The 15,119-nt window shown below is 46.8% G+C and overlaps 1 long non-coding RNA gene across 1 annotated transcript; it reads right to left on the bottom strand.

Moving 5' to 3' along the window:
* Positions 1-3,217: 3,217 nt before the first annotated feature.
* On the bottom strand, positions 3,218-11,438 carry LOC136789633 (uncharacterized). Its single transcript, XR_010828443.1, has 2 exons — positions 7,718-11,438; positions 3,218-6,351 (listed from the first exon to the last, which is right to left on the bottom strand). It is a non-coding gene; the product is annotated as an uncharacterized lncRNA (long non-coding RNA).
* Between the last annotated feature and the right edge of the window lie 3,681 nt (positions 11,439-15,119).

Raw genomic sequence — 15,119 nt, 5'->3', positions numbered from 1 at the left:
AAGGCACCAACTGCTCCCTTGGCCACAGGACCCAGGGTGCCTCCTCCCACTGCAGAGCCTGCAGACTCTGCATCCTCAGCATCTGCCTTGGCTGGAGCACTGGGGGACCTGGCACACACGGGGTGCACAGCGACAGCAACAAGATCAGCCGGGGTCCAGACAGACGCGGAGAGCAGGTGGACCACTGCTCTGCCAGGGCCTGATCCCCGGCTATGTGCAGGAAGAATGGCTGCAAGCAGAGACCCTGCACCAGCAAGCCCAGACAGGGCTGAGAAGCAAGGGCAGCAGAGACAGATACACATCAAACCCAGGCAGGGGAGCAGCAAGGATGAGACAAGCCAGGGCCAGGGCAGGAAGGAAAGTGGTCCTGTGGGTTCGGATTAAGAGGAAGTTGTCCCAGCCAACATGGGTTCACAAGGGTTAGGCCCTGTTTAACAAATCTGATTTCCTTTTTAACAATTTTGATTTCCACGGGCTGGCACGGCCCACCAATCCCAGGCTGCCAAGCCCAACGTGCGGACGCCAAGCAGGCGCCAGCTGCCAGAGGCTGCAGGAAGGTTCCAGAAGCAGCGGCAGCGCCCCGGGCTGGGGCAGCCACGAGTGCAGGAGCTGCTCGTGGGATGTGGGCTCAGGGGCAGACGCCTGCCCCTGCAGGGGACAAGGCCCACCCAGAGCCTGCCCACCGGCATGGGCCTGCCCAGACATCCTGGGGGGAAGCCCTGGCCACAGCCAGTGATCCGGGGGGATGCAGAAGCCCCTCACAAATGATGCGAAAAACGGGGCCCACAAGTGAGAGGCCATGTCACTTACAATGGAACCCTGCAGTACTTGGAGAAAAGAGGCACTGTCTCTCCAGACAGCAGGTTTCCTTCAGCACAAAGAAAAAGAAAGGCCTCTTGGGTCTAGATGCCGCCCGCCATCACTGACAGCCAGGCTGGGGACAGCCCAAGGCCTCAGCCAGCTTGTGACACGGGGAAACCAGAAGTGCAAAATGGCCGCCAGGGCTGTCAGAGGATGGGTCGGGACACAGCATAGTCCCTCGTGTCTAAAGTCCTGGCGAGGACGATGGTGAAAGCTGGCAAGACGGCCAATAACGGCAGCCCTGGGGGACCTGGCACACACCGGGTGCACAGTGACACCAACAAGAGCAGCCGAGGTCATGGACAGCAGGTGGACCGCTGCTTTGCCAGGGCCCGATCCCAAGGAATGACACAGGAACAACGGCTGCCGGCAGAGCCCCTGTCCCAGCTAGCCAAGACAGGGTTGGGAAGCAAGGGCAAAAGAGACAGCTAAACATCAAACCCAGGCAGGGGACGGGAAAGGATGGGACAAGCCAAAGCTGGGGCAGGAAAGAAAGGAATCCTGTGAGATGGCATGAAGATGAAGAGATCATCATCCTCAACTTCTGGATCAACCCCAGGTTCCCCAGCCTCTTCCAGGAACCACAGCCCTTTCCCCAGGAAGAGGGCAGCTCATCCAGCAGTGTGGACAGGGAGGCTGCAGTAGAAGTAGCAGAACAACCAACAAGCGCCTCTCTTGGCTCATTGGAGCCCACGGACACTGCACCACCAGCTGCTCCCCTGGCAGAAGGTCCAGGGGAAGGAAGGCACAGCACGCCTCTCGGTACTGCAACAGTACCGGCGGAGAGCAGGCCAGCAAGTCCTCCATCAGCCCCTGCTTTTGAAGATGAGGGGAACAGAGCGCCTCCCCCCATTCCAGTGTCTCGAGACTCAAAGCCATCAGCCTGTCCCATCCCCAGTGAGCACAGCACTATGGCCAGCAACATCCCAGACACAAGCTCCGTCCCAGGGTCTGTTTGCCGGGCCTGTTCATCGCAGCGAGCAGCACCAAGAACTACGTTGGCAGCACCACGCGCCGGGGGGCTGGCTGGTCCTGGGCCACACCTCCCCGGGGAAAGGCCTTGGAGGGGGGGAAAGGCTTGCCCAGCACGCGCTCAGGCCCTTAGGCCGCTTAGGCTGGAAAAAACCTCGAAGACCATCATGTCCAACCGTTATCCTAGCACCGCCGAGTCTACCACTGAACCATGTCCCGAGGCACCAGATTCACATGGCTTTCGAATACCTCCAGGGATGGTGACTCATTTACTTCCCTGGGCAGCCTGTTCCAATTCTTCACAACCCTTCAATTCAAGACATTTTTCCTAGTATCCACCTAAACCTCCCCCGGTGCCACTTTTTCCTCTTCTCCTATTGCCTGTTGCTTGGGAGAAGAGACTGACCCGCATGGCACTACAACCTTCTCTGAGGTCCTTGTACAGAGCGATAAGGTCCCCCCCGAGCCTCCTTTTCTCTAGGCTACGTAACCCCAGCTCCCTCAACACTCCTCACACGACTTGCTCCCTGGACCCTTCACCAGCTTCCTTGCCCTTGTTTGGACACTCTCCAGCACCTCCCCGTCCTTCTTGCAGCTAGGGGCCCAAAACTGAACACGGTATTCATGGTGCGGCCTCACCAGAGCTGAGTACAGGGGGAGAATCACTTCCCTTGTCCTACTGTGGCCTCCCTGGCCACACTATTTCTGGTACAAGACAGGATGTACCAGATCCTGGTACGGCCTTCTTTGCCACCTCAGCATACCGCTGCCTCATACTCATCTGGCTATCGACCAGTACCCCCACAGTCCTTTCCGACAGGCAGCTTTGCAGCCACTCTTCCCTCAGCCTGTGGCGCTGCATGGGCTTGTTGTGCCCTGTGAGAAAAATCTTAATATTTTTTTCAGACAGTGTCTTATGTGAAGCTATACAATACACAATTGCAACAGCAGGACTATGGTGAGCAGGAGCGCCCAGCAAAAGTATATCATAACCTTATATTCCCTAGTACCTGATGCTTGATTCCTCCCGTTTCCTCATTGACTGAGCACTACAGCTTCACAAACTACGTGATGCTTACTACTATACCATATATGTACAATTTTATTTGACCAACCTTTAATTTCTCCTGTTCCTTTTTTTTTTTTTTTCTTCATCTCTCATGACTAGAGGGCCTGTGATTTTTGCTTTTACTCATTTTCAACTGCTTGTCTTGTTTATCTTAGCTATCCTTATTTTGGGACAGCGGGACCTTCCCCTTATCTGCTTAACGTACAACCCACTGCTACGCTGTGCTGTAGCCATAAGCCTGGGAGCCAAGAGCAAAGCACAAACTGCTCCCTCGGCCACAGAGTTAGCGTTCATGAAGACACATAATCCACAAAGTGATTATATGAAGGTGCTTTATTAGGCGCCGGAAGTTAGGGGCATGCCTGCCCAAATCTAACTTCGTCTGATTTGTTTTCTTAGTTCTCTTTTATCTCCTAAGATACTACATATGCATTAGGTTTCACAACTCATCTATGCATATTCATTTCCTAGCTCCAGCTAGCCTCGCTTCGTATGCTAATTATCTTATCAGTCCTTCTGCGCTTGCGTATTACTCTCTGGTGGTCGTCCGGGTGGTCGTCGGGATGAAGTAAGATGTCTTCATCAGAGTTGAACTTTTTAACCTTTCCTTTTCACGCATGCTCTCTAAGCCCTTGGTCTCAGTCCAAACCGCAAGGTTGGTTTGACCCAGTTCCCATTCTCATGTTACCCTTGCACATATATTTTGTATCTTCCAAGCGCAGCCTCGTAACAGTACATCGCAAATGTAACATACTAAACAATATTGTATTATTTCTTCTTCTATTACTAACATTTCCCCCCTTTGAAAGCATTTCACTCCTTTCGAGGAGGGCAAATGCTCTCACTAACTAACTAAAATATTTTACACTCAGTGCTCACCAATAATATAATCACGGAAAATTACATCATTAAGAATCAAGGAAATTACAAAGATTAGGATTGTCACAACATTTCATAAGTCCACCACTTCTGCTTTATGTTAGGTTCACCCTTCTGGTTGGGTTCACTTGATCTGAAACTGATCTTGTCTATTCGGTTTTCATTCCATTTCACCTCCTGGGTTCCTCAGATTCTTTCTCTGAAGTCCAAAGTTGTTAGATGCCGGTGGAGGATATTGAGGATGTGGTTCCATTTGCCGAGCAATAGTTTGCATCACTGTCCGGTTCCAGGTTGTCTTCCTTAGGATCAGACTTTTCAGCATTATAAATGTTAACCAAATTAGTACCCCTACAATCACCAATATAATTATTGTCTCCAGTAAGGACTTAACCCAATTACTAATATTCCATCCACTAAAAATTTTATCCAACCAGCTTGTTGTCATATCTTTCTCTTCCTGTTCTGCATCTTGTTCCACTCGAGCCAGTTGTTCTATGTCATGTTCTACATCAATAGTCACATTTGGAATGTGGATGCAGCAATGATCAATACGATCTTTTAGAAATCCACATACTCCATGTTCCTTTAATAACAGTGTATCTAATGCTAATCGATTCTGTAGCACCATTTTAGTTGTAGCTTGTAGTTGGATATTAAGGTCTCTAAAGCCTTCTTTTGTGGCTCTCGCAAGCCTACTCACTTGTCCTGTAAGTTTATAAATCATTTCCCTATTTCGATAAGTAGCTACCTGTGCAAATAGAGATTCTAACGCCCAACTGAATTTTACTCCATCTGAGGGTTCATGCCATGTATCTTCATCTGCCCCTTCTTCTAAACTTCTTTTTGCCCTATTAATTTGTAGGGTTTCCAACTTTCCCTTAAAAGGAGACTTTTTCCATATTGGACACAATGTGGGGAGTCCTAGAGTTATTTCTTTTACTTCCCCATCTATCGGCAGGTGTGTAGTCCAAGTTCCATCACTGGCTGCCCATACAAATTGTCCTGGACTTTGTATGGTACTATAGCTACAATCCACTGCGACTTGACTAGCCTGGCTATTTCTTTCCGAATTGTACTTAATTCCTCGGCAAGCACATCCTGCCCTAAGAGCTATCAATACCGGAAGTAAGTGCTCAACATCTTCATTATTACTGTCGCAAGTATATTTCTTCTCACAAGTCCACCAAGCTACCTTTGTTGACTCTTGTCTACCACTACTGTCAACCCGGCTTACTGTATAAAACTGATCAGTTCCATTCTGCTTTCCCTGCCATTTAATACACCATGATGTATTCCCTCCATACTGGAATTTCTGCAATAAACTTACTGTCCAATCACAATCCCACCCTTTCATTCCTTTTGGCTTATTTTTCTCTTGACATTCCCAAACAATCTTTTCTCTAACTCCTTCTACTACACGTAGTTCGTCGTAATAACACTGTCCCACATTCTTAAATCTGCCTATTGTTATGAAATGGTAGTTCTTCTTCTTTTCACATTCAGACCTTGATGTTGGGGGGCTCAGTTTCCTATAGTATTGTGTAACATTTATCCTCTCTAGAACTTTCACTTCTTTACATTGAATTGTTTCATTTCCTTTTACTTGGGGCAGTGGGGAGGTTATTATACCCCACTCAAGCGGGTCCCCCGTTGCTTTTGGGATGGGCAAACAAGCAGTAATTCTATCAGTTCCTTTCATTATGGCAAAATCTTTAATCAATCCTACCAGTAAATTCTCTGATGGTTGCCTAGGTGGGATCTGTACCACTTGTGTCCATGGTGCCTGGCCCTCTCTTCTTCTTCTAGATCCTTTTTGGTGGGCTACCAATATTCCTTTATCCAATTTTGGATATACCAATATCTCTCTCATCCCGTAATCTGTGCCATTTTCATGTGTTACCACGCACCGGTAATTTCCTTTGTTGACTTTAGTAACACTAAACAGGGTTAAGGTGGTAGCTCCTCTCAGTTGTTGGCCCAATTCTATGGTTATACTTACGTACGCCTTCCCCTTCCATCCAGCCTTCAATCCTGTATTGTCCCTGGTTGTGTCTACGTATATTTCCTGGCTCTGTCCAGAGTCACTTATTTTTTCCCAGACCACCTGTAGAGAGCTAATTGTTATTGGTTTATCGTTGTGCATTCCACATTCCAAAGTAACATTTTCTCCTCTGAATATTTCCTCTTTCTTATATTTTTCTGGTATTTCTAGGAACCCAATTACAAGGTATTTACACAAAACAATTACTGTTATCGTTACTGTTGTTAAGAACCCCAACATTGTATGGTTATACGCGCTTCATCTGTAGTTTTGTATCTCCGATTGCTCGCACTGACCAAAATTCGGGAACCTTTTTCACCCGAGTATAATGAATCCAAGCATCCACCCCTTCTACCTTTACAGCTGTAAAAGTAGTCAATAATACTTGATAAGGTCCGGCCGGCCCACCGTTCTCTCAGGGGTTCTTCATTCCAGTTTTTAATGTACACTTGGTCACCTGGCTGAATGTCGTGGACAGGATTTTCCAGTGCCAACGGTCGGTTCCACACCAGAACACTTCGAAGTTGAGCTAAAGTTTTACCAAGAGACAATACATAATTATAAACATCCTGGCTCCCTGTTATATGCATATTAGGATTTGGTTCTGGGGATTCATAAGGCTTTCCATACGTAATCTCATACGGGCTTACTGACATTCCACTCCTTGGCTTTATCCTTATTCTCAGTAAAGCTATAGGCAAAGCTTGTGGCCATTGTATTTTGGCTTCCTGGCAGATTTTACTGATCTGTCCCTTTAGTGTTTGGTTCATCCTTTCTACCTGTCCACTAGATTGGGGTCTCCATGCAGTATGTAAATTCCAAGAAATTCCTAATAGCCGACTTACGTCTTTAACCACAGATGAAACAAAGTGCGGCCCCCTATCCGAGGATATTCCTAATGGTACCCCAAACCTCGGAATGATTTCCCGCAGTAACCATTTTACTGTCTCTTTAGCTTGATTGGTGCGACAGGGAAGGGCTTCTGGCCATCTGAAAAAGGTGTCAACCCCTACTAACAAATACCTACATCCCCTAGTCCTAGGTAACTCTACAAAATCAACTTGCCAGTAATCTCCTGGTTCTATTCCTACTCTAACTCTTCCCATTTCAGCATGTTTTCTTGCTACTGGATTATTTTTCAGACAAATCTCACACTTTGACATTACTGATTTTGCCATTGTTAACATATGTGTAGAGATGATGCTACGTTTTAAAATGTTACCATTGCCTCTGCACCCCAGTGACACTCATTATGTCTTGTCTGAAGTATTTCTCGCATCACCAAGGGGGGTATTACTACCTGGCCCGTAGCAGTTACATACCATCCATCAGAGTTCTTTCGGGCCTTTAGGAGATGTGCTAATTTCTCATCCTCTGGTGAATATCTTGGTTCCTTGGGAAGATTAAGACAAGTGGGGCCTACCTTAAGTGGTACCAAAGCCATTACATTCCACACCTCCCGAGCAATTTGTCGAGCTGCTCGATCTGCCAGCCGATTCCCTTCTGATATTTTCAAGGTTCCTCCTTGATGAGCTTTACAGTGCATAATAGCCACTTGTTTTGGTTTTTGCACCGCATTTATCAAATTTAACACCTCCTCTTGATATCTTATATTGGCTCCTTGTGAGGACAACAGCCCTCTTTCTTTCCATAATGCTCCATGAACATGGACTACTCCAAAAGCATACTTTGAATCTGTCCAAATATTTACCATCTTTCCTTTACTCAGTTCCAGTGCTCGAGTTAGGGCTATCAGTTCCGCTCGCTGTGCTGATGTTCCAGGTGGTAAAGGTTTGGCTTCAATTACTGTCTTCAGGGTTGTTACTGCATACCCTGCATATCGTGTTCCATTCTCCACAAAACTACTACCATCAGTAAAAAGTTCCCAGTCATACCTTTCAAGGGGTACATCCTTCAAATCCTCACGGCTCGCATGGGTATGTTCAATTATTTCCACACAATTGTGTTCCAACGGTCCTTCTTCTGGAACAGTTCCTAGAAAGACTGCTGAATTTAACAGGTTAGTTGTTTTCAAGGTTACGTCATCTTGTTCAGTTAGTATTGCCTGATATTTCATCATTCGGCTGGGTGATAACCAGTGGCCCCCCTTTTGTTCTAAAACAGTTGTTACCATATGTGGTACAAAAACTTCAATACGTTTTCCCACGGTAAGTTTCCTTGCTTCCTGGATTAAGAGAACTGTTGCCGCTACTGCCCGCAAACATGAGGGCCATCCTGCACTTACAGCATCCAACTGCTTAGAAAAGTATCCCACAGGTCTTTTCCAGCTTCCCAGTCGCTGGGTTAGTACCCCTAGTGCTAGTCGTTGTCTTTCATATACAAATAACTGGAAATCTTTTGATAAATCCGGTAGGCCCAAAGCTGGTGACTTCATTAAGGCATCTGTAAGTTTCTTGAAAGCTTCTTTCTGTACTTTTCCCCAAATAAAATCCTGTGCCTTCTGAGCTTCATAAAGGGGCTTAGCTATTAGTCCATAATCCATTATCCATAATCTGCACCAGCCAGCCATTCCTAAGAAGGCCCTTAGCTCATGGAGATTTTGAGGTTCCGGGATGGTGCATATAGCTTTTATCCTATTGACACCCAGACTTCTTTGTCCCTGGGAAATCTCACACCCCAAATATGTTACAGTTGAGCAAACTATTTGTGCTTTTTCCTTTGAAACTTTATAACCACCCATTCCCAACTGATTTAAAATTTCGATGGTTATTTGGGTGCAGAGCGACTCATTCTCTGTAGCAATCAAAATATCATCTACATATTGTAACAGCAAATACTGACTTCTGGGTACCTGTATTTGTCCTTGCGTTGTCCAGATTTCCAGTTCCTTGGCCAGCTGGCTTCCAAAGAGGGTCGGGCTATTCTTGAAGCCTTGTGGGAGTCTTGTCCAAGTTAATTGTGTCTTTCGTCCACTCTGAGGATTTTCCCATTCGAAGGCAAATAATTTTCTACTATCTTTATCAAGAGGTATGCAAAAGAAGGCATCCTTTAAATCTATCACAGTAAACCATTTATATTTCTCTCTCACAGATGTTAACAATGTGTAAGGATTAGCCACTACCGGGTGAATGTCCTTTGTTATTTCATTTATTGCTCTAAGATCTTGTACCAATCTATACTCACCATTCGGCTTCCTTACTGGAAAAATTGGAGTATTGTATTCCGATTTACATTCTTCCGGAATCTGATGTTTGAGAAATTTGTCAATAATTTTCACTGTCCCCTGCCTAGCTTCTATCTTAAGTGGATATTGTTTGATTCGAACAGGTTTGGCTCCTTCCTTTAATTCCACCTTTACCGGTTGTGCCAGTTTCGACTTCCCTGGTACATCTGTTTCCCGTACTGTTGCTATAACTGCATTTTCTACTTCTCTTGGAATATTAACAAAGGGTTTATCTTTGATCATTAGGATTTGTCCTACTTTGGACTCAGGTACCTTCATTATTAATTCTCCATCCTCAAAGGTTATTGTTGCATCTAATTTAGCTAATAGATCCCGTCCCAAGAGTGGAATCGGGCATTCTGGTACATACAAAAATTCATGGGTTAGTTCCTTACCCCCAAAACGCAAATCAAGGGGTTGTAAGAATGGCCGTTCCTCCTCCTTCCCTGTGGCTCCAATTATTGTAGTTGTCTTAGTTCCCAATCGTCCTTTTAAACTATTTAACACTGAATATGTTGCTCCTGTATCTATCAAGAACTTTACTTCCTTATCCCCTAATTGAATCTTTACTAAAGGTTCTTTGACTGTTTTATGTTCTGTATCTAGTCAGCTACTAAAATCTCCCAGCACCATTGCCTTAATGGCCTCCTGATTCTGAAATGAACTTCCCGAGAATTGGTCTCTTCTAAACGGACACTCATTTTTCCAATGCCCTTCCTTTTTACACTAAGCACACTGATTCAATCCTAATCTTTCTCCCGGATTTCCACCAAAGTCTCCGCGACCCCTTCCGATACTAACTCCCCGTCCTCTAGCAAATCCTCTTCCTCTCCCTCTGAATCCTTGGTTTCCTCTGCCTTGAATTACTGCTAACAAATTCTGTTGCTGCCTCCTGGTGGATTCTTTTTCTCTATTGTTGTATACTTTCCAGGCTATTTCTAACAGTCTATCCATATTTCTCAGGTCTCCTCCCTCCAGTTTCTGTAATTTCTTCCGGATATCCTCCTGTGATTGCCCTAAAAAGATAAGAGCTAATTGTGCTTTAGCTTGTTCTGTTTCTATATCTAGGTCAGTATATTTCTTTGCAGTTTCCTTAAGCCTTTCCAAAAATGCAGAGGGAGATTCGGTTTTCTCCTGCCTAACATTATACAATTTAGACCAATTTATAGTTTTAGGCATGGCACTCTGCACCCCTATTTGGATCCAATCCTGGTATCTCTTCAATCTCCTCAGACCATCCCCTGTATTATAGTCCCATTGCGGGTCTTCCGTCGGGAAGTTCTGATCTACGCTTCCCGAGACTAATCCATTCCGAACATCCTCTTTTGCTCTTTCTCTAGCTGCCCTTAACACCGTATCTTTTTCTGTCGAGTCCATTAATGTATCTAATATTACTTGAAGATCATCCCAGTCCGGATTCTGGGTTTTAATTATCATTTTCATTACCCTGGCTACTTTATCCGGGTTTTCCCGATATGTCCCTGCTGCTTGTTTCCAAATTACTAGGTCTCCCGGAGTAAACGGTACTTTAACATATACTGGCCCTTCCGTCCCTACTCCTTGTCTGAGTGGAGCAATTATGTTTCCCTTTTGTCTTATTCCGCCTTTCTTTCTTATCATCCATTCACCCACAACTTTCTGCTCTCGTTGTCGGGTTCTATACGATACCGGGGTAGCCGAAGCTACCGCTCCGTTTTCTTCCTCCTCCCCCTCACTATCCCCGCTTCCTTCCCTGACAGTCTGCCCTTGTTCTAACGGGGCTGATGGTACTACTTCCAAATCTATATTTCCATCATCTCGTCTATAATACCTATCATTCTCTAACGCTTGATGTCCTATACAGCGTCTTTCTCCTCTGCATCCTTTACAATGCTCATCAACAGTTATTTTAGCCACCATTATCCCGCAAGCGCGTTGCCACTCAGGCTTATCTCGCAAATAGAAAAATAGTTCTACATAAGGAATCTCGTCCCACTTGCCTTTTCGCTTACAAAATAACATTAATTGTAAGATAGTATTGTACTGTAAGGTTCCGTTTTCTGGCCAACTTTCTTGATCTTCTAGTTCATACTGTGGCCACCAAACATTACAGTAATCAACCAGTTTACCCTTTCGTAACTCCTGCCCGAAACACCCCTCCTTCCAGTGTGCTAATAAACAGCCCAAAGGGGAGGATCGCGGTACCGAAGCATTACCGCCCAGAATACTTTTAAGTTTTTCCATTATCAGCTATAGCTTTTACCGAACCGAACCAGATGCTGAGCCTGCAGCAAAACCAGACCACTGATGCCGAACCTGCAGCGCTTTCGCGACTGTCTGACGGACGGCGCCTAGGCTTACCACGGGAATTCCCTAGCCCAACCGTGCGTGGCTTTCACCGCGTCTGACCGGCAGGCTCCCAGACCAGTTCGGTACCGATTACCAGAAAGCACCTTTTTCTTACCCTTTCAGAGGTACGTTGTGAGCAGCGGGGGTCGGTCGCGGCCGATGGCTCCCCGAGAAACTCCTCGGTGCCGGCTGGAGCGTGATCAGTTCGCGAGACGCCTCAGCAGTGCCCGCAAGGTCCCATCTGGGTCGCCAAAATGTTAGCGTTCATGAAGACACATAATCCACAAAGTGATTATATGAAGGTGCTTTATTAGGCGCCGGAAGTTAGGGGCATGCCTGCCCAAATCTAACTTCGTCTGATTTGTTTTCTTAGTTCTCTTTTATCTCCTAAGATACTACATATGCATTAGGTTTCACAACTCATCTATGCATATTCATTTCCTAGCTCCAGCTAGCCTCGCTTCGTATGCTAATTATCTTATCAGTCCTTCTGCGCTTGCGTATTACTCTCTGGTGGTCGTCCGGGTGGTCGTCGGGATGAAGTAAGATGTCTTCATCAGAGTTGAACTTTTTAACCTTTCCTTTTCACGCATGCTCTCTAAGCCCTTGGTCTCAGTCCAAACCGCAAGGTTGGTTTGACCCAGTTCCCAGAGTCCAAGAAGCCCCAGTTATCTAGATGTCTTGCAAATTGAGCATTCTTTTAATCCTCCTTACTCCTCATCATGAATTGGTGCATTCTCATGTTACCCTTGCACATATATTTTGTATCTTCCAAGCGCAGCCTCGTAACAGTACATCGCAAATGTAACATACTAAACAATATTGTATTATTTCTTCTTCTATTACTAACACCAATGCCGTGCTGCAGGCTGGCACGGCCTGCAGATCCCAGGCTGCCAAGCCCAACGTGCAGCCGCCAAGCAGGCGCCAGCTGCCAGAGGCTGCAGGAAGGTTCCAGAAGCAGCGGCAGCGCCCCGGGCAGGGGCAGCCACGAGTGCAGGAGCTGCTCGTGGGATGTGGGCTCAGGGGCAGACGCCTGCCCCTGCAGGGGACAAGGCCCACCCAGAGCCTGCCCACCGGCATGGGCCTGCCCAGACATCCTGGGGGGAAGCCCTGGCCACAGCCAGTGATCCGGGGGGATGCAGAAGCCCCTCACAAATGATGATGAAAAACAGGGCCCACAAGTGAGAGGCCATGTCACTTACAATGGAACCCTGCAGTACTTGGAGAAAAGAGGCACTGTCTCTCCAGACAGCAGGTTTCCTTCAGCACAAAGAAAAAGAAAGGCCACTTGGGTCTAGATGCCGCCCGCCATCACCGACAGCCAGGCTGGGGACAGCCCAAGGCCTCAGCCAGCTTGTGGCACAGGGGGAAACCAGAAGTGCAAAATGGCCGCCAGGGCTGTCAGAGGATGGGTCGGGAGCTGCCCAAGGTTAGTGGAATTAGTTGGGATCTTATCAATGTTTATAAATACCTGAAGCGTGGCAGACAGAGGCATTTGGCCAACCTCTTTTCAGTGGTTTGTGGGGACAGGACAAGGCGTAATGGCCACAAGATGGAGCCCAGGAAGTTCCGCACCAACATGCAAAAGGACTTCTTCACGGTGAGGGTGACGGAGCACTGAAACAGGCTGCCCAGGGAGGTTGTGGAGTGTCCTTCTCTGGAGATATTCAAGGCCCATCTGGACACCTACCTGGGCAGCCTGCTCTAAGGAACCTGCTTTGGCAGGGCGGTTGGACGCGATGATCTCTCGAGGTCCCTCCCAACCCCAACAATTCTGTGATTCTGTGAAATTTCCACTGCAAAAACACCTGCCACTGCAAAAACACAACTTTGGTTCTCACAATTCCCCCCTCTTCTTTTCTCACTCCTATTGTTGTTTCTGCACTTCTACACATCCTCCATCCTTGAGTTTTTCCAACATTAGGGCACAATATTTTTCTTCCCAAGTCAGGGGGATGACAGATATGCAATGCCTTTATCACTGTAATACCAACAATATCGCCCTGTGGGGGAGGCCAGCAAAGCCCCTCTCACTGCAGCAGCAGCACCAAAGGAAGAACGAAAAGAAGTGGCTTCTCCTTTGGCTGGAGGCCCTGCGTGCGAAGTCAGCAAAGACCCTCTCGCTCCAGGACCAACGCCACAAGAAGGAGAAGCGGCTTCTCCCTGGGCTGGACAACCTGTGGAGGAAGCCAGTGAAGCCCCTCTTGGTCCAGCAGCAGCACCAGACGAAGAAGAAGTGGCTTCTCCTTTGAGTGCAGAGCCTCTCAGGGAGGACAGCGCCGATCTTCTCAGCCCCGCAGCAGCTGAGGAAACAGGAGCAGTGGCTTCTCCCTTGGTTCCTGGGCGCCAGGTAAGCACAGCGTGCGTGGTGGGCACGAGGCCCTCAGGGAGCTTTGCAGCACCCACAGAAGCATCACAGGGAGGCACAGGACAGCGTCCCAGTGTGAGAAAAATCTCAGTATTTTTTTCAGTCAGGGTCTTCCGTGAAGCGATTTTATTCACAATTGCAATGGCGGGCCTCCTGCGAGCAGGAGCGCGCACTAAAAGTATACCATAACCTTATATTCCCTATTACCCGACACCTGACTTCTCCCGCTTCCTCATGGGCTGAGTACTACAGGTTTACAAACTACTTACGCCTTTCTATACCATATATGTACAATTTTATTTGACCAACCTTTCATTTCTCCTTTTCCTTTCCTTTTCTTCATCTCTCGTGACTAGAGGGCTCCTGATTTATTTTTTTTCTACTAATTTTGCGCAGCTCATCCTGTTTGTCTTAGCTATCCTCCTTATTTTGGGACAGCGGGACCTTCCCTTTATCTGCCTAATGTACTTCCCACTGCTTTGCTACTGCCATGCCTGCACAATCTCTTGTGAATATGCAAGGTTAGTGGAATTTTCCCATGCAAAAACACCTGCCGCTGCAAAAACACAACTTTGTTTCTCACAATGCCCCCCTCTTCTTTTCTTACTCCTCTTGCTGTTTCTGCACTTCTTCACATCCCCCACTCTTCTCTTTTTCCAACATTACGGCCCAATATTTTTCTTCCGATGTCACGGGGGATGACAGATTCGCAGTGCCATTATCTTTAGAATTCCAACAAATAGCTGTTTGAGCCAATTCCATTCAGGTAACCGCAAAAGTCACTTCCTCCCAAATGTTTCTAAATCCCCAGGAAGTGTCATCTTGAGCCGCTCTGTGTAGGATTTGTTTCTTTCCCAAATATTTTTGAGATCAGTCCAATTTGCCCCTTTTGATCTACAGACATACAGCAACTAGCATTAATTACAGTACACGCTCTGCTGTGAGGCTAATAATAAATCGAATACCATTTAGATCTGGAGTACTATTTTTGGCAAGCTTGTTACCTCCTCTTGTAGTGCCTGCACTGCATGCAGAGTGTTATTTTCTAGTTGCACAATGAGTGAAATTCCCTGTTTCAGTTTACTAGAGGATTATCTGGAGTCCTCTTAATTCTGCGTGCGGTCTCAAGGGGGCTTTGGCATTGTGGGTCTTCAATAATAGGAACATTTGGAATTATTGCCCCCAGGCTGCAAGCTTCCTTCCAGCCAAGGGGCAACACCTTCCTGGATGTATTGCCGCATAGCCAGTACCACCCCTTGCCATTCGGGACAGGCCATCCGGTTACAGGATTCTCATGTTGTATCTGCTGTACAAAAACTTCTAAACTGTTACTTAGATAACGCTCCTGCCTTCCTCTTTGTCACACTCAAAATGGTTAAGAACAAAATAGGATTACAAGATACGCCACCGGGCC

This window comes from Anser cygnoides, chromosome 1 (genome assembly GCF_040182565.1).
Source record: "Anser cygnoides isolate HZ-2024a breed goose chromosome 1, Taihu_goose_T2T_genome, whole genome shotgun sequence".
NCBI classification, from domain to species: Eukaryota; Metazoa; Chordata; class Aves; order Anseriformes; family Anatidae; genus Anser; species Anser cygnoides.
The sequence above is the reverse complement of the archived record's forward strand: the minus strand, read 5'-3'. Positions and strand labels throughout refer to the sequence as shown.